The sequence below is a fragment of the Molossus molossus genome, unplaced genomic scaffold, assembly GCF_014108415.1.
Source record: "Molossus molossus isolate mMolMol1 unplaced genomic scaffold, mMolMol1.p scaffold_m16_p_4, whole genome shotgun sequence".
Classification (NCBI taxonomy): Eukaryota; Metazoa; Chordata; class Mammalia; order Chiroptera; family Molossidae; genus Molossus; species Molossus molossus.
The window spans coordinates 107,265,483-107,282,603 of record NW_023425377.1 but is presented as its reverse complement, the minus strand read 5'-3'; the positions used below and the strand labels follow the sequence as shown (position 1 = coordinate 107,282,603).

The following is a 17,121-nucleotide window of genomic DNA, read 5'->3' as shown; positions in this document are numbered from 1 at the left end:
CCCAAGTAGTAAATTTATTAATAAGCAATTCAGTAATAAACTTGACAGTATTTTAAATTTTGAATTCAATCTTTTATGTTTGTATATTAGCTTGGGATTCGTTTGAATGTGAAATCACTGTAAATGGTGAGGTTGGTTACAGCCATGTGATTCGTGGATCGCGAACTGCAATGCAGAACTAATAAACTGTTATAACTAATAATTATAACTTAGTTTGTCCTTCTTCAATCTTCACCAAGACTGAAAAACAGATATTTTAATTACTACTTTCTTAAGGAAGTTGAGAAGTTTAATATCTTTACCTTGATTTCATAAGTAGGAAGTAGATGGGGTTCAAACTCAATCTATTTTATTTAGAAAGTAAAATTGATGATACAGCAGAGGATTTTTAATTTATAAAAGTAGTCAGGATACAGTGACCAAAACAACATTGGAGTTTATGTTAGATATTTGACTGATTACCACTCATTAATTTTGTTTCCGACTTTTATTTCATTAGAAAATATCTAATGATTTTGTAGAAAGTCAGTAGGACTTCATCATAATGGGATTTAGAACCACCAATCAATGCATCAGGGTCAAAGAGTGCCCCAGCCCATAACTACAACTTGACTACCACTCTTTGTTTGGAAGACTTTTATAAGGAATTCGATAAAATAGTGCTTCTCAAACTTTAATGTGCCTATAAATCACTAAGAGGTGATTTCTAGAGAGTCAGGATACAGTACTTGGATGCATAGATCTGCTTACTGAAATTGTCAGATTAATTCATTTAGGTGAAAGCTTTATCATCAAAATATATGGCATATTTTCCCAGGCCAATTTTGACATTCAATGTAGTTCTATTTCATTACTTGAGACTGTGTTTCTGATATCTTTGATTGGTTATTATCTCACTCCTCAACTTTCACAAGATTCTAAATTCAGCCTGGAGTATCTGCACATCAGATATTTGTCAGAAAAATTCCTTGTTTACATTGTCTCTTTACCAGAAGTTCACTTAAAAGGCAAAATGTGATGGGGAATTATCTAAAACAGTGCTCCTCTCACTTTAATATGCTTATAAATCACTATTGATATTGTGATGTTAACTGACGGAGTGGGGAGGCCCTGAAGGATATTCCGCTACTCCTCAAGATGTCCTAAATGTATATCCGACTTGAACGAAACCTTCAGAGAACTGAATACTGGACCATAGTGTTTCCACATCACCTCCACCACAACCACCCAAACCCCCAAGTCCCCCAACCCCTGAAAAAGTGCTTTCACCAAATTTCACTTTGGTTTATGATTAAAATGAGTGTCACTATGTGCAGGTGAAACGTTAACAGCGCAAGTTTGAACTGCGTGGGTCCACTTACGTGCAGATTTTTTTCAATAAGTGCTGTAAATGTATTGTCTCTACCTTATGATTTTCTTAATAATATTTTCTTTTCTTTAGCTGACTTTATTTTTAAAATACAGTATATAATACATATAACATACAAAATATGTGTTAATCAACTACTTATGTTATTTGTAAAGCTTCTGGTCAACCATAGGCTATTAGTAGTTAACTTGTTGGGGAGTCGAAAGTTATACACAGATTTTGAATTGATCAGGTGTGGGTAAGTCTAATGCCCACACTGTTCAAGAGTCAACTGTAGTATATTACTGCATTTTTCTGAAAGTATATTTTGTGTACATAAAATACAATATATCATCTGCTTGGTATATTTTTTGGTTTTGCTTTTATGTTATAAAAATACACTGAATCAAGTGACTAACCATTATATTTTTTTTTTAGCTGCTAAAATATCTGCAGCTAAGTGTGGCTAACTTATTAATAACATGTAATATACCAAATTATGATTTTTGTATACCTACCTAAATCTTAACTCTATCCTTCCTATTCTCCTATCATAATGCCGATGACTACAGTTATGTATTTCATGTTGTAAATTTTTATAAACAACCATAAATACTTTTTTATTAATTTATTTATTTTTGATACAGATGTTTCTCCTTTTTCCTCCACTGACACCCCCTTCCCCCTCCTTCCCCGCCCTGTCCCTGGCTATGTTGTCCATGTCCATTGTTCATGCATACATGCATATAAGTACTGTGGTTTATCGCTCTCCCCACCACCCCCTCTTCTGGGGATTGTCAGTCAGTATCCCACTTCCACATCTCTGGGACTACCCCATTCCTCAGACTGTTATGTTCATTATATTCCACAAATAAGTGAGATCATGTGATATTTGTCTTTTTCTACTTGGCTAGTTTCACTTAGGATAATAATCTCCAGGTCCCTCCATGTTGTCTCAAAGGATAAGAGATCTTTCCTTCTTACAGCTGCATAGTACTCCATTGTGTATATGAACCACAGCTTTTTTATCCATTCGTCTACTGATGGACATTTGGGCTGTTTCCAGATCTTAGTTATTGTAAATAGTGCTACTATGAACATGGGGGTACATATATTCTTTCTGATAGGTATTTCAGGCTCCTTAGGGTATATTCCTAGAAGTGGGAACACTGGGTCAAATGGCAGTTCAATTTTTAATTTTTTGAGGTAACACCATATTGTTTTCCATTGTGGCTGCACCATTCTGCATTCCCACCAGCAGTGTACTAGAGTCCCCTTTTCTCCACACCCTCGTCAACACTTATTGTTTGATGATTTGTTGATGGGGACCATTCTGACAGGTGTGAGGTGATACCTCATTGTTGTTTTAATTTGCATCTGTCTGATGATTAATGATGTTGAGCATTTCTTCATATGTCTCTTAGCCATTTATATGTACTGTTTGGCGAGATGTCTATTTAGTTCCTCTGCCCATTTTTTAATTGGGTTCTTTGTCTTCCTTTTGTTGAGTTGTATGAGCACTCTATATATATTGGAAATTACCCCTTATCTGATATATCATTGGAAATTATGCTCTCCCACAGATTGGGTTGCCTCTCCTTTTGGTGGTTGTTTCTTTTGCTGTGCAGAAACTTTTGAGTTTGATGTAGATCCATGTGTTCATTTTCTCCATTGTTTCTGTTGCCTTAGGTGAGATATCAGTGAAAATTCCGCTGCATATGATGTCTAAAATTTTGTTGCCTACATTTTCTTCTAGAATTTTTATGGATTCACTGGTAACATTTAAGTCTTTTATCCATTTTAAGTTTATTCTTGTGTATGGTATAATATGATGGTCTAGTTTCATTTTTCTGCATGTAGCTGTCCAATTATCCCAACACCATTTATTAAAGAGGCTGTCTTTACTCCACTGTATGCTCTTGTCCCCTTTGTCAAATATTAATTGAGCATATTCCCTTGGGTCTATGTCTGGGTTCTCTATTCTGTTCCATTGGTCTATCTACCTGTTCTTGTGCCAGTACCAGGCTGTTTTGATTACAGTGGCTTTATAGTATAACCTGACATCTGGTAATGTGATTCCTCCAACTTTGCTCTTCTTTGTCAAGATTGCTGTGGCTCTTCGAGGTCTTTTTTGGTTCCATATGAACTTTTGAAGTATTTGTTCTAGTTCTGTGAAATATGTCTTTGGTATTTTGATGGGGGTTGCATTCAATCTATAGATTGTTTTGGGTAGTCGGGGCATTTTAATGATGTTAATACTTCCAATCCATTAACAAGGTATGTGCTTCCACTTTTTTATCTTCCACTATTTCTTTTTGCAATGACCTGTAGTTTTCTGTGAATAGGTCCTTTATTTCTTCGGTTAAGTTTATTCCTAGGTATCTTAATTTTTTTTGCCATGATGGTAAATGGGATTGTTTTTTTAGTTTCTCTTGTTGTGATTCATCATTGGCGTATAAGAATGCCATCAATTTCTTGACGTTAATTCTGTAGCCTGCTACTTTGCCAAATTCATTTATTAAGTCTAGTAAATTTTTGATGGAGTCTTTGGGGTTTTCTACTTATAGTATCATGTCATCTGCAAATAATGACAGTTTCACTTCCTCCTTTCCAATTTGGATCCCTTTTATTTTTTCTTCCTGTCTGATTGCTGTGGCTAAGACTTCCAGTACTATGTTAAATAAGAGTGATGAAAGTGGGCATCCTTGCCTTGTTCCTGTTCTTAAGGGAAATGCTTTTAGTTTTTGCCCATTGAGTATGATGTTGGCTGTAGGTCTTTCATATATGGCCTTTATTATGTTGAGATATAATCCCTCTATTCCCACATTGCTGAGCGTTTTTATCAGAAATGGATGCTGGATTTTGTCGAAGGCTTTTTTGGCATCTATTGATAGGATCATGTGGTTTTTATTCTTCGTTTGATTTATATGGTATATCACATTTATTGATTTGCGAATATTGTACCAGCCTTGCATCCCTGGGATGAATCCCACTTGGTCATGGTGAATAATTTTTTTGATGTATTGCTGGATTGGATTTGCTGGTATTTTGTTCAGGATTTTGGCATCTATGATCATCAGGGATATTGGCCTGCAGTTTTCTTTCTTTGTAGTGTATTTTTTTTGGTTTTGGAATTAGAATTACGCTGGCCTCATAAAACGAGTTTGGAAGTCTTTCTTCTTCTTGAATTTTTTGAAATAGTTTGAGGAGAATGGGTATTAGTTCTTCTTTGAATGTTTGGTAAAATTCCCCTGTGAAGCTGACCGGGCCTGGACTTTTGTTTGCTGGGAGAGTCTTGATTACATCTTCAATTTCCTTTGTTGTTATTGGTCTGTTCAAGTTTTCTATCTCTTCCCGGTCCAGTTTTGGAGACTATGTGTTCCTAGAAATTTGTCCATTTTGCTTAGATTGTCAAATTTGTTGCTGTATAATTGTTCATAATATTTCTTCACAATCCTTGTATTTCTGTGGTGTCAGTTATTATTTCTCCGCTTTCATTTCTGATTTTGTGTACTTGGGTTCTCTCTCTTTCTTTCTTGGTGAGTCTAGATAAGGGTTCATCAATCTTGTTTATCTTTTCAAAGAACCAGTTCTTTGTTTCATTGATCCTTTGAATTGTTTTTCTGGTCTTCATGTCATTTATTTCTGCTGTAATCTTTACTATTTCCTTCCTTCTACTTGCTCTGGGGTTTTCTTTTTGTTTGCTTTCTAGTTAAGTTATGATATTAGATAGTCTATTAGAAACTTTTCTTGCTTCTTGAGGTAGGCCTGTAGTGCTATGAACTTCCCTCTCAGAACTGCTTTCGCTACATCCCATAGATTTTGTGTTGCTGAGTGTTCATTTTCATTGATTTCCAGAAAATTTTTAATTTCTTCTTTGATCTTCTTGGTAACCCATTCATTGTTTAATAACATGCTATTTAGCCCCCAGGTTTTCAAATGTCTTTGCATGTTCTGGTTGCAATTGATTTCTAGTGTCAAGCCATTGTGATCTGAGAAGATGCTTGATATGATTTCAATCTTCTTGAACTTGTGGAGACTTAGTTTGTGTCCTAACATGTGGTCTATCTTTGAGAATGTCCATTGTGCACTTGAGAAGAATGTGAATTCTGCAGTTTTGGGGTGTAATTCTCTGTAGATATCTATTATATCTATTTGATCTAGTGCTTCATATAGAGTCTGTATTTTGTTGTTAATTTTTTGTCTAGAAGATCTATTCAGTGATGTCAGCAGCATGTTGAAGTCCCCTGCTATGATTGTATTGCTGTTGATTTCTCCTTTGAAGTCCTCCAGAAGATTTTTAATATATGTTGGGTACATATATGTTTCCCAAGGTTATATCTTCCTCTTGGATAGATCCTTTCAATATTATGTAGTGGCCTCCTTTGTCTCTATTTATGCTCTTCATTTTGAAATCTACTTCATCATATATGAGTATTGCTCACCCAGCTTTTTTTTGGCTTTCCATTTGCTTGAAAGATTTTTTTTCATCCCTTCACTTTCAACCTATGTGAGTCTTTTGTTGTGAGGTGTGTCTCTTGTAGACAAAATATATGTGAGTCATGCTTTCTTATCCAGTCAGCTACTCTGTGTCTTTTTATCGGAGCATTCAAACCATTCACATTTAAGGTGATAATTGATATGTACTTATTTATTGCCATTTTTGTTTAGTGTGGTTATACTTTTCTTCCTTTTCTTCTCCTAATTACAGTAGTCCTTTTAGCATATCTTGCAGTGCTAGTTTGGTGTTGATATATTCCCTTAGCCTTTTTTTTTTTGTCTAGAAAGCTCTTTATTTGACCTTCCATTTTGAATGATAGCCTTGCTGGGTAGAGTAGTCTTGGATTCAGATCCTTGTTTTTCATGACCTTGATTACTTCATGCCACTCCCTTCTGGCCTGCAGTGTTTCTGTTGAGAAGTCAGCTGAGAACCTTATGAGATTTCCTTTGTAGATAACCTGTTGCTTATTTCTTGCTGCCTTAGGATTCTCTCTTTGTCTTTAATATTTGGCATTTTAATTATTATGTGTCTTGGTGTGGGCCTGTTTGAATTCTTCTTAGTTTGGGCTCTCTGTGGTTCTTGAACTTGAATGCCTTCCTCCTTCACCAAGTTAAGAACTTTGTCTGTAATTATTTCTTCAAATATATTTTCTAACCCTTGCCCATTTTCTTCCTCTTCGGGGACTCCTATGATGGGAATGTTATTACATTTCCAGTTGTCCCACAGTTCTCTTAAGCTACCTTCCTGTTTCTTAATCATTTTTCCCTTTTGGTATTCTGATTGGTTGATTTTTTTCTACCCTGTCTTCTAATTCACTGATCCGGTCCTCAGTTTCCTCTACTCTGCTGTTTAGTTCTTCCAATGTGTTCTTAATTTCTGCTATGTCATTCTTCATTTCCACTTGGTTGGTTTTCAATGTTTCTATATCTCTTTGCTCATGGTGCTGATGTCCTTACTCATGCTGTTGAGCTTCCTCAAGATCATGGCTCTGAACTCTACCTCTGATAATTTGCTTAACTGCATTTCATTGATCTCATCTTCAGTAGAGGTCTCTTGTTCTTTCATTTCGGATTTGTTTCTTTGTTTCATCATTTTGGCTATCTCAGTGGGTTTTGGAGCCTGCCAAATTTTCCCTGTGGGTGTTGGTGTTCAGGTTTTTGTGGCTCCCTCTACTGGGTTTGGATGAGCCTGGGTATGCCCACATTAAGCACCTCTCTCAAGTCTTACTTTCCTGGGTAGATTTCCAAGCCCGGGAAAGGTTCAGTTATCCTTCAGGTTTTTCCTGGTGGCTAGCAGTCTCAGTTACTCAGTGCCTTGGAATGTAGCCCTGGTGTTCTGCCTAAGAGGATTTCCAGAGGGTGGGATAGATGCTGGTTGTTAATGAGCCTCAATTTTTATTTCTTTGCCTCACCTAGAAAAGGCTGAATCTCTGAGGGGATGGGGGACTGCTGCTTTTCCCCACAGCTCGGGGAAGGAGCACACTGCCACCATCCTTTGGGGCTGTAACTCAGCAAAAACTCTGAGTGCCCTCCAAATCCCAGGTGCCCCCACAGAGTTCCAGCCCAGTCTGCCCTTCCTCTGCCGTAGCCCCCAGGTGAGTGGCTGTGGCTATTTTAGTGCTCTGTCCTGGCTCTCTGGGCTGTGGAGCAGGCTTGGTCTTTATTCCCCAAGGGTGTTGCTCATAGCTAAGACTGCTGTTGTCCGTGGGCTCCCAGCCCACCACCCTCTCGGGCCTGCGCAGATCTTACCAGTGTCCCTGGTTATATGGTCCTGTCCTGCTGCTTTTCTGTTGCTTTTATCCAAGGATTTGTCTTTATTTTAGTTGTAATTCCTGTTTGGTCCTAGGAGATAGTCTGTGTAGCTTCTATTCACTCCACCTCCATTTTCACATCCTCTATGCCTATCTTGTGCACAGCTGGGTTGCACAAGTCTTTCTGGTGCCCCCGTACCCTGCAGGTCCCGCGAGTAACTGGATGGCAAGTCCCTTTGGGGACCTGGCTCCACGCCTATGTTATGGGCTGCTGGGTTGCACAGGCCTCTCTGGTGCTTCAGCACCCCACAGGTCCCACAGGTAACTAGATTGCACAGTCCCTGCTAGGTCGCACAGGACTTGCTGGTGCCCCCGCAACCTGCAGGTCCCTCGGGTGGGCAGGTGGATCGCACCAGTCCCTCTTGGGCTCCAGCTTCTCACCACTCTTGTGAGCTGCTGGGTCGCACAAGCCTCTTTGGTGCCCCAGCACCCCGCAGGACCCACGGGCAGCTGGATCGCACCAGTCCCTCTCTGGCTCCGGCTTCCCACTGCTCTTGTGAGCTACTGGACTGCACAGGCCTCTGTGGAGCCCCAGGTCCCTCTGCTGGCAACTGGGGAGTGCTGCTGCCCCATGGGGCTCAACTCCTGCTCAGCTTTTGCTATAGTTTTGGGGGATGGGTCTCAGCTGCTGGTCTGTGCTTCTGTTGCCTGGAGATGGATGTCTGCTCCCCAGCCTCTGTTGCTGGGCGTATATCTCGACTCTGATCGGGTTTCTACTATGGGGCTTTGGGCTTTCCATGGCTTCCAGGACCAGCACCTTGGGAGCTCCACTACTGTGCAGTGGTCTGTGTGGACACAGAGTGTCCACTGGTCCAATGGTGCCAGGTACCCTGGTGGCTCAGGTGGCTGGGCCCTAGCCGCTCCCACTGCCTCCTCCCAGGGAAGACCCGGAATCTTCCAAAATGGTGGGACTTCCCCACAGCGCAGGGAGAAGCCCCTTCAGGGACCGCTCACAGTGGTAGCCGGCTGCTCTGTCCACAGCACAGGGACCTTCTGCTCCGCGGCTCTGCACTGCTCGGGTTTGGTCGTCCACCTTCACGTCCACTCACACTCTACACACTCGCTCACTCTCTCACCCACTCACCCTCCCTCCGGTCCTGCCTGCCGCTATCTTGCACAATCATAAATTCTTTATGAAATGATTTTAATAAATTATTTAACAATTTGATAAAGGTATTAATATAGCTAGAGTTATTTATATGTATATAACAATAAAGTACTATAATCAGCTCTTACTATAATCCAGTCATACTATGCTAAATCCTTTTAATTTATGATTATCTACTTTTAGTTGGTTATTGTTTTTTTTATTTTATTTATTTATTTATTTATTTTTTTTTTTTATCCTCACCTGAGGACATTTTTCTATTTTTTGTTCAGATAGAGTGGGAGGGAGAGAGAGAGAAAGAGAAACATCGACGTGAAAGGGATACATCGAGTGGCTGCCACCCGCACGACCCAACCAGGGTCGGGGACAAACTGCAACCGAGGTACATGCCTTTAGCAGGAACCGAACCCGGGTCTCTCTGGACCGCAGGCCAAAGCTCTAACCGCTGAGCCAAACCGGCCAGGGCTGGTTTGTTTTTTCTTTGTGTACTTTTGTTTTTGAAGTAGAAGAGGCAGAGAAAATCTATGTAAAAATCCAAAACCAACACTTTGGAAGACAATTTAACAGTATATAATAAAAGACAAAGCAAAAGAAGAGGAGAAGCATAGCAACAATTCCATTGAAAAACTTATCTTAAGGAAATTACAAATATACATAAGCATTTTACTGCTAATATAGTACACTGTATTCCGGTAAAGCTTTGTTCAATGGCCAAAATAACCAAAAATGAGTTATATCCAAAAATAAAATATTGCTGCAATTGATTTAATGGTTAAAAAAATGTGTATTAAGAGGCTGGGGTTGCGAGGAGGAGGGTAAAGGGGAAGAAAATCGGGAGACATCTGTAATACTGTCAACAATAAAATTTTAAAAATGTGTATTAATAAGAAAAGATGTTCAGAATGTATTTTGGAGAGGAAAAATAAGGTTATAAAGCATTTGTTGTTAAATAAGTATGGTTTTCTCCTTAATTTGGGCTCATCCAGGCTTTTTCCAAAATATATGTATTATAAGCATAATTTATAAAAAATTATTTTCACAAATGGCAAAAGGCTAACGTTAAAAGGCTTCATGGGATGGTCAGAAATATGTGGTAAAATATATGGCAAAAACAGGAAGAAGACTACAAAGACCTAAAATAATTTCAGATGAAAAGTTGTCCTATGTGTTTGATTCAAGGATAAAACTGGAATCAGATTAGGAATCAATCACTGGAGACACCATCCTGAAGCAGCCCTTTGTCACTGATAAGATCTTTATTGTTTGATAACTTCCTAATGCAATAGCCGAATGGGAGTGTGTGAAGACCCAGTTTCACAATCAATGACCTGGTTGTCAATATCAAGATCTCTTATGACTTAACGTTGTGAGTCTGTGCCCTGGGGATAGATTTTTCCCTTTCCAAGTAGCTGATGAAAGAAAGCCGCTTTGCCTGCAGTCTCAAAGGGGACTTCTAATGAGAGTGTTGAAAGAGGTTTAAAAAAAGAAAAACCAACAAGAGAACTGCCTGGCAAAATGAGTGGCCACTGACTCCAGGGAAGAGGAATCGGGAAAAGTCCATTTCAGAACAAATAATTAAGGATCGTACGACTCTTTTGGTTAAAATAGAAAAAAGATTTATTATAGCAATAGTTATGTAACATCTCCCCACCCCGCCTCTTTCCTCTCTCCCTAATAATACGATGGCTGTGATTTTCACTCTTTGAGACCTTGGGTCTCTCTCACATTCCTTTTTCCACTTATTCAGCAAATACTTGCTGAATCTCTGCTGTGTGACAGAAACTCCTGTAGGGCGGGGATGCATCAGGGATCTAAACACTCTCAGCCTTGTGAAGCCTGTATTCCAGCGAGGGAGGCCAACAATAACCAATAAAGACATACACAATGTACTGCCAGGTAGGAATACATTGAAAATGAAGGCAGTGGTGCTCTTTTAGGTGGGGTTCAGGGAAGAACTCTCACAGAAGGTAGCAGCTATCAAAGAGGCCCTGGTTCTGCCACTGGGAATCACATAAACACAAACCTTCCACAATTAATTCCAGGATATCTTGCACCAAGAATCAAGAACAATGAATATATGATCATGATTTTTTTTTTAATGTATCTAGCACGTGTGTGCTCTAATTTCCATAACTTCCCCATCTATCTTCAGGTCCTACTACTACCATTATTACTACTATTGTTACTACCTCTGTTACTATTACTGTTATTATTGCTACTACTAGTATAGGTCTATGATTCCTCATTTGAGACTCAAAAACCCCAAAGCTTTGAAAACCAACAAAGTTTTTGACATACATGGAGGCAAAATTTTACTCGCCTGACTTTGGATGGCAAAACCTGACTTGATTGAACCAACCAACAAAAGGCCAATACAGTGATCTCTACCTCCCACTTAAGGAGAAGATTCTAATGCTTTACTGAAAGTATTAACATGTTTTGATTACAGTTTAACTGATGATCCACTCATCATCTTACCTTTCTAAGGTTTGACATTTTCCAAATTTCAGAATACATCAGACTACGAGAATTTCTAATAAAGGGCTATGAATCTGTACAACTACTACTGCTGTTGCTTGTACTACAAAACATTGCTTTGAATAGCTCTGTTTTTTATTCTGAATCATTCTAACATCTCATTAGCCTAGAGGTGTATAACTGAAGAGAAAACTCTGCATCTAATCCATCTATTGTTTATTGAATACACTTGACTTGTTAAACATTTTTTTCTGATCATTAAAAAAATAACAGCACATCTAAGTCAATACAATATTAACAGCCACAGCAATATCCAAAGCCTGTGACCATAACCTTGAATACCAGTACTTTCTATGTCCATTGGCACTTTCTGTGTCTCCTTATTATTGCTACTGAAGTTTTCATTCATATTCAACATCCATGTCTGGTGCATTCTGTTTGATGAAAATAAGCTAATTAGTGCTGAACCTTCCCTAGTTCATAAATTTATTCCTAAGAATATTAAAAGGAAGTCAAGTGAGACATGTTCGGTAACAGATGTTTGCCTTTTTTTGGCTGCCTTTTCACAGTTTGTTCTCTTTCATTACTCTTTAAGAAATTTAGTTAATGTTCCCTTGACTAGAGAACACACGCACCTAGTTTCCCAGGAGGTTGGGGAGGGGGATGCCCCAGGGCAGGCAGAGTCTGTTCACTACCTTAACTTAATATCTGCTCAAATGCCCTCTGCATTCAACTTTTCATTCTTTCATCCAAGATTTGGTAACAAATACACTCCAGCTTATCTAAAACAAAAAGCATGGTTGACTGGCAACTGTAAAACTAGAACTACGGTGGGCACTATTACTAATGCAGATGGGCCTAGTGACTCTCAAGTGTCTTTCTCACCTGAGAATATCTCAGAACAAAGGGGGTCAAAATGATTGAGAAAATTTGGTTAAGTCTTTTGGCTCCCACAGTAAAGAAAGACAGTGAAGTAGCTCCCAGAAGTAAAATTTCAATGGTCTTCACAACAAAAGAAATGAGAAGTGTACATTAAGATTTTTCTCCATAAAAGTAAATTGATCCAAAAATACAAATTTAAAAGTTCCTATTCATATACATAACCCTGCACTTTTGTATATTATTTAGTGTGGGTGGGACTATGACGTGGTCAAGTGGTGGTACATTGGTAAATCTAAGTAACGTTACATCTAAATCTTTCAGTTGTCACAGTACTTTCTTTAAAACATCATGAGAATGTTGAATATAAATCTTGACCAGTTTCTTCTGACTATACATTTTAACCCATTTATGGCTGAATTTTGCAAATTTTGGATGGAGTGGCTTCTTACTTTTTCCCAATAAGTATCTTAGCTAAGACAAGAATAAATCATTTTTATCTAGAATTATAAAGTTAATGAAATAAATAAGTTATGATTATAAAAATACACTTTAGGCCCAGATAATACTGCTGCAGGACAATATAACTATTGAAATGTAGGCTTTTAACTGCAACTATGTACATTAGATATCTATATCTATATCTATATCTATATAATATATATGTCAAAGTAAATATGGCATTTAACACGAAAATTCAAAAATTTAATATTTCATAGGAAAAGAAATATGCATGTCGATATTAAAATGTGAAGGTTGAAGTGTGTACAACATTAGGCATCCCTACACCTTATAGTAGGGCCAAAACAAATAAATGAAAAAGTAGATAAGAGTAAACTTCTGGAATGCTGTTCAAAATGTCAAAAAAATCATAGTCACTTAGCTCTTAACTGAAAGCCTAAATTAATCCCACACCTACTATAGAATTCTGTACACGCAATTTAATTGCTACTCATATATATATATATATATATATATATATATATATTTATTTTTTTTTTTTTTTATCCTCACCCGAGGACATTTTTCCATTTTCTGTTCAGGTAGAGTAGGAGGGGGAGAGAGGAACAGAGAGAGAGAGAAACATCGACGTGAAGGGACACATCGAGTGGCTGCCACCCGCACGACTGACCAGAGCCGGGGACAAACTGCAACCGAGGTACATGCCCCTAGCGGGAACCGAACCCGGGTCTCTCGGGACCGCAGGCCCACGCTCTAACCGCTGAGCCAAACCGGCCAGGGCGCTACTCATATATATTTTATACACATAATATATATGAAATCATTTGAATAAATAGAAATTTTGAATTTAGTAGTTGTAATAATTTGTGCTAACTCTTAGAAATATAAAAAAAATCAAACTGGCCCTGGCCGGTTTGGCTCAGCGGTTAGAGCGTCGGCCTGTGGTCCTGAGAGACCCGGGTTCGGTTCCCGCTAAGGGCATGTACCTCGGTTGCAGTTTGTCCCCGGCCCTGGTCGGTCGTGCGGGTGGCAGCCATTCGATGTGTCCCTTCACATCGATGTTTCTCTCTCTCTCTGTTCCTCTCTCTCCCTCCCACTCTACCTGAACAAAAAATGGAAAAATGTCCTCGGGTGAGGATAAAAAAAAAATAAAATAAAAAAAATAATAAAACTGGATGACCTTTTTTAAATAAATGCAGCCCACCAAGGGAGACAATAATGAGTATAAAAATAACTATAATACCTTCTCAAATGTTTTTGGAGAAGAAAAAGAGCATAAAAAGAAATTGTGATGTGGAAGAAAGAAATGAGCAAAGATGTTTTACATATCAAACGTCAATTTACCATTTTTTTTTGTTGTTATGTACTAAAATCAAGTGAATGTCCATAGTCTTCTGACCTCATAACTTGGTAAAGAGTTACAAAAAATATATAGATTTCCAAGTTGAAAAAAATTTTATCCTTGGATTCTTTTTTTTAATTAATTTATTTGTGTTACAGATGTTTCTCCTTTTCTCCCCATTTATCCTTGGATTCTTACAATTAATTTTGTTTTGCTAAAATGGCTCAAATTCTCCAGAGAAAAGTGAGAGGAAAAGCTGTGTTAAATTTTATTCAACCCATTCTATGGTCAAAATTAAGTTAAGGTGAAGAATAGCATATTTGAAATTTTTCATTTCTAAAAAATATGTTCCTACAAAACAAATGAATGTTTTTGTTTTTGTTTATGAGATGAAGCTATAAATATCTTTTTAAAAATATGACCAGTGACTCTTGTTTTTGTCTCTCTTATATAGCACTTGTTCCTCTTGTGGGGAGGGGAAGGAAGAAAGTCAAATGCCCAGAGGATTTAGAGTGTGTTCTTGAAACACAAAACAATTTATAATGCAACCAATTATTAAACCAGATTCTATTTGCTTGTATTCCCTTACATGCTAATGTCAAGATTAGACGAATTCTTTTCAACCAGGGTTAAGACAATAAAGTGATCAAATATCTTTCTACAAGTGATGACATAACCTCGCTTAAACCTTGCCACATTCCCTCTTGCATCCTGGGCTTTTGCCACACTGGACTTCTTTCAGTTCCCAAAATGCACCCTGCTGTTCTACTTGGGCAACCACAACTGTTCTTTGCCCTCCACCCCACTCTCCCCAGCCCTATAGTCACCAAAATATTGAAATGATTTCCAAAATATGCACGCTCACGTACGCTTGGCCATTCCATTGTTTGTCATCTCATTCCCATTGTTGGGTTACACCAAAGGGCAGAGTTCCTCAAGGAAACCTTCCTGAGCCCTAGAACCACTGCAACACTGTGAAGTAGCCTCTCACTGAGGAGAGTTCTGCCTTACTGACAATTAATGAATAAAAATTATTTTACTCTCTCCTGTGCTAGAAATAAACTACTGATCCAAACTTCTGTCAATAGGTGTTTTTATCTTATTTTTAAAAGCCTATTTTAACACATCGATAAATACATTAATTTTTGCATCTCGAATTTTGACAAACACGGAGGTTGTTTTCCATTAACCACAGTCCTCCAGGTCCTGGGTTTCAAGATTGCTTCATACATTATCATAAAGTTAGCAAACTTTGTTAAAGAAGAGTTATTAAATGAAATTGTGAAAAGAAGTTGGGAATGGTGGTCTTTCCTATATTATTGCAATGTAATATTACATTTTTATGTTACATGAGGGATTATATTTACAGGTGCTCACTTATCTTGGATAAATATTACCTTTCAAGATAATTAAGGCTATAAGTATCTCAGTACTTCAGAAACCATAAAAAGTGGCATTAGCGACTCTCTTCAGGCCGCAGTTTCTTTAACTTTATAAGTTTTAGGGGGTTATATACCTTTGCTTAAAACAACTGTAAATTCTAATACGATTCTAATACAATACGACTGCAGTCGTGCCAGCCCGTGTAGCTCAGTGACTGAGCGTTGACCCATGCACCGGGAGGTCGCCAGTTCGATTCCCAGTCGGGGCACATGTCTGGGTTGTGGGCCTGATCCCCAGTGGGGGGCAAGAAGGAGGCAGCCAATCAATGTTCTCTCCCATCAATATTCTCTCCCATCAATGTTTCTATCTCTTTCTCCCTCTCCCTTCCTCTCTCTCTAAAATCAATAAAGAAAAAAAAGTATATAAAAAAAGACTATAGTCACAGACATGAAACATTAAAACTAAAGACATATAATATTATTAAATTATTATTTAATTAAAACTAAAAACATAAATGCATACACAATATGTTAAAAAGAAAACAAACTTTAGGCTTAAAAAGAATAGCACCTCTTTTTACCCCACAGAAAGCATATCCATAGTAATTTTCTTATTTTAGGGAATTAAAATTTTGATAAGAGCAGCTCAGCTGTAGAGAGTGTTTTGAAAGCAGAATGTGTTGGGCTTTTTCTCCTCGTATAATCGATGACAGGGTTTTCTGTTTCTTGTTTCTACTGCCCTTTGAACAATGCAGGCTTCTACATTCTCGATTTTCCAAGTTACTGTTTGTCTTCAGGACTGATTGAACAACTCACGTGAAGATTACCTACTACTTCACACCCATTAGGATGGATACCATCAGGAAAACAGAAAATACGATGAGTATTGCTGGAAAACTTGGGCATTGCTAGTGGGAATGCAAAAATGTGTAACTACTGTAGAAAATGATATGGTGATTCCTCAAAATATTAAATACAGGAATACAACATGGTTCAGGTTTTTCACTTCTGGGTATATACCCAAAAGGAGCAGAAGCAGGGACTCAAATAATACTTGTACACCTATGTTCATAGTGACATTTTTACAATATCCAAAAGATGGAAGGAATTGGGTTGTCTGTTGACAGACAGGTGAGCAGATAAAATATGGTATATACATACAATAGAATACTATTTTAAAAAAGAAGAAAATTCTGACACATGCTACAACATGGATGAACCTTGAAGACATTATGCTAAGTGAGATAAGTCAGTCACAAAAGAACAAATAAAAATGATAGAGACAGAAAGGATAACATTTGTTGCCAGGGATGGGAGTGGGGAAGAATAGGGGATTAGTGTTTCATTGGTACAGAGTTCCAATTTGGAAAGATAAAAAAGTTCTGAATATTGTTACACAACAAAATCTGTACACTTAATGCCACCTAACTGTACATTTTAAAATGGTAAATTTTAACGTATGTATATTTTACCACAATAAAGAAATATAAGAAAGCATTTACTTGGAACTTGGTGTTTGATTCCTTCCAGAACTATTATTATCATAAAGGATAAACAAAAGAGGAATCCTTAGTAGTGGCGCCTATAAGACAGCCAGTGGTGAAAAATGAAAATGCAGTGAGCTACTAGAATTTAAAGGTTGGAGTCTTACTACTCCTTATCCATTTCTCCCACCCCTATATAGTTGGTTTGCAAGGAGAAGATACAAGCCTCTAACCAGACTGATGAAAACGGCCTATTAGTGTTCTCCCAGTCTCCATTCCACAACACCCCACCCCAAAGCCTCTAGACAGGTGCACAGAGCCAAAGCA

General features: G+C 38.0%; 1 protein-coding gene across 1 annotated transcript in view; it reads right to left on the bottom strand.

The window, feature by feature from the left end:
- Window positions 1-17,121, bottom strand: part of IQCM (IQ motif containing M) — a 231,407-nt gene that overhangs the window by 114,352 nt on the left and 99,934 nt on the right. The window lies entirely within an intron of this gene.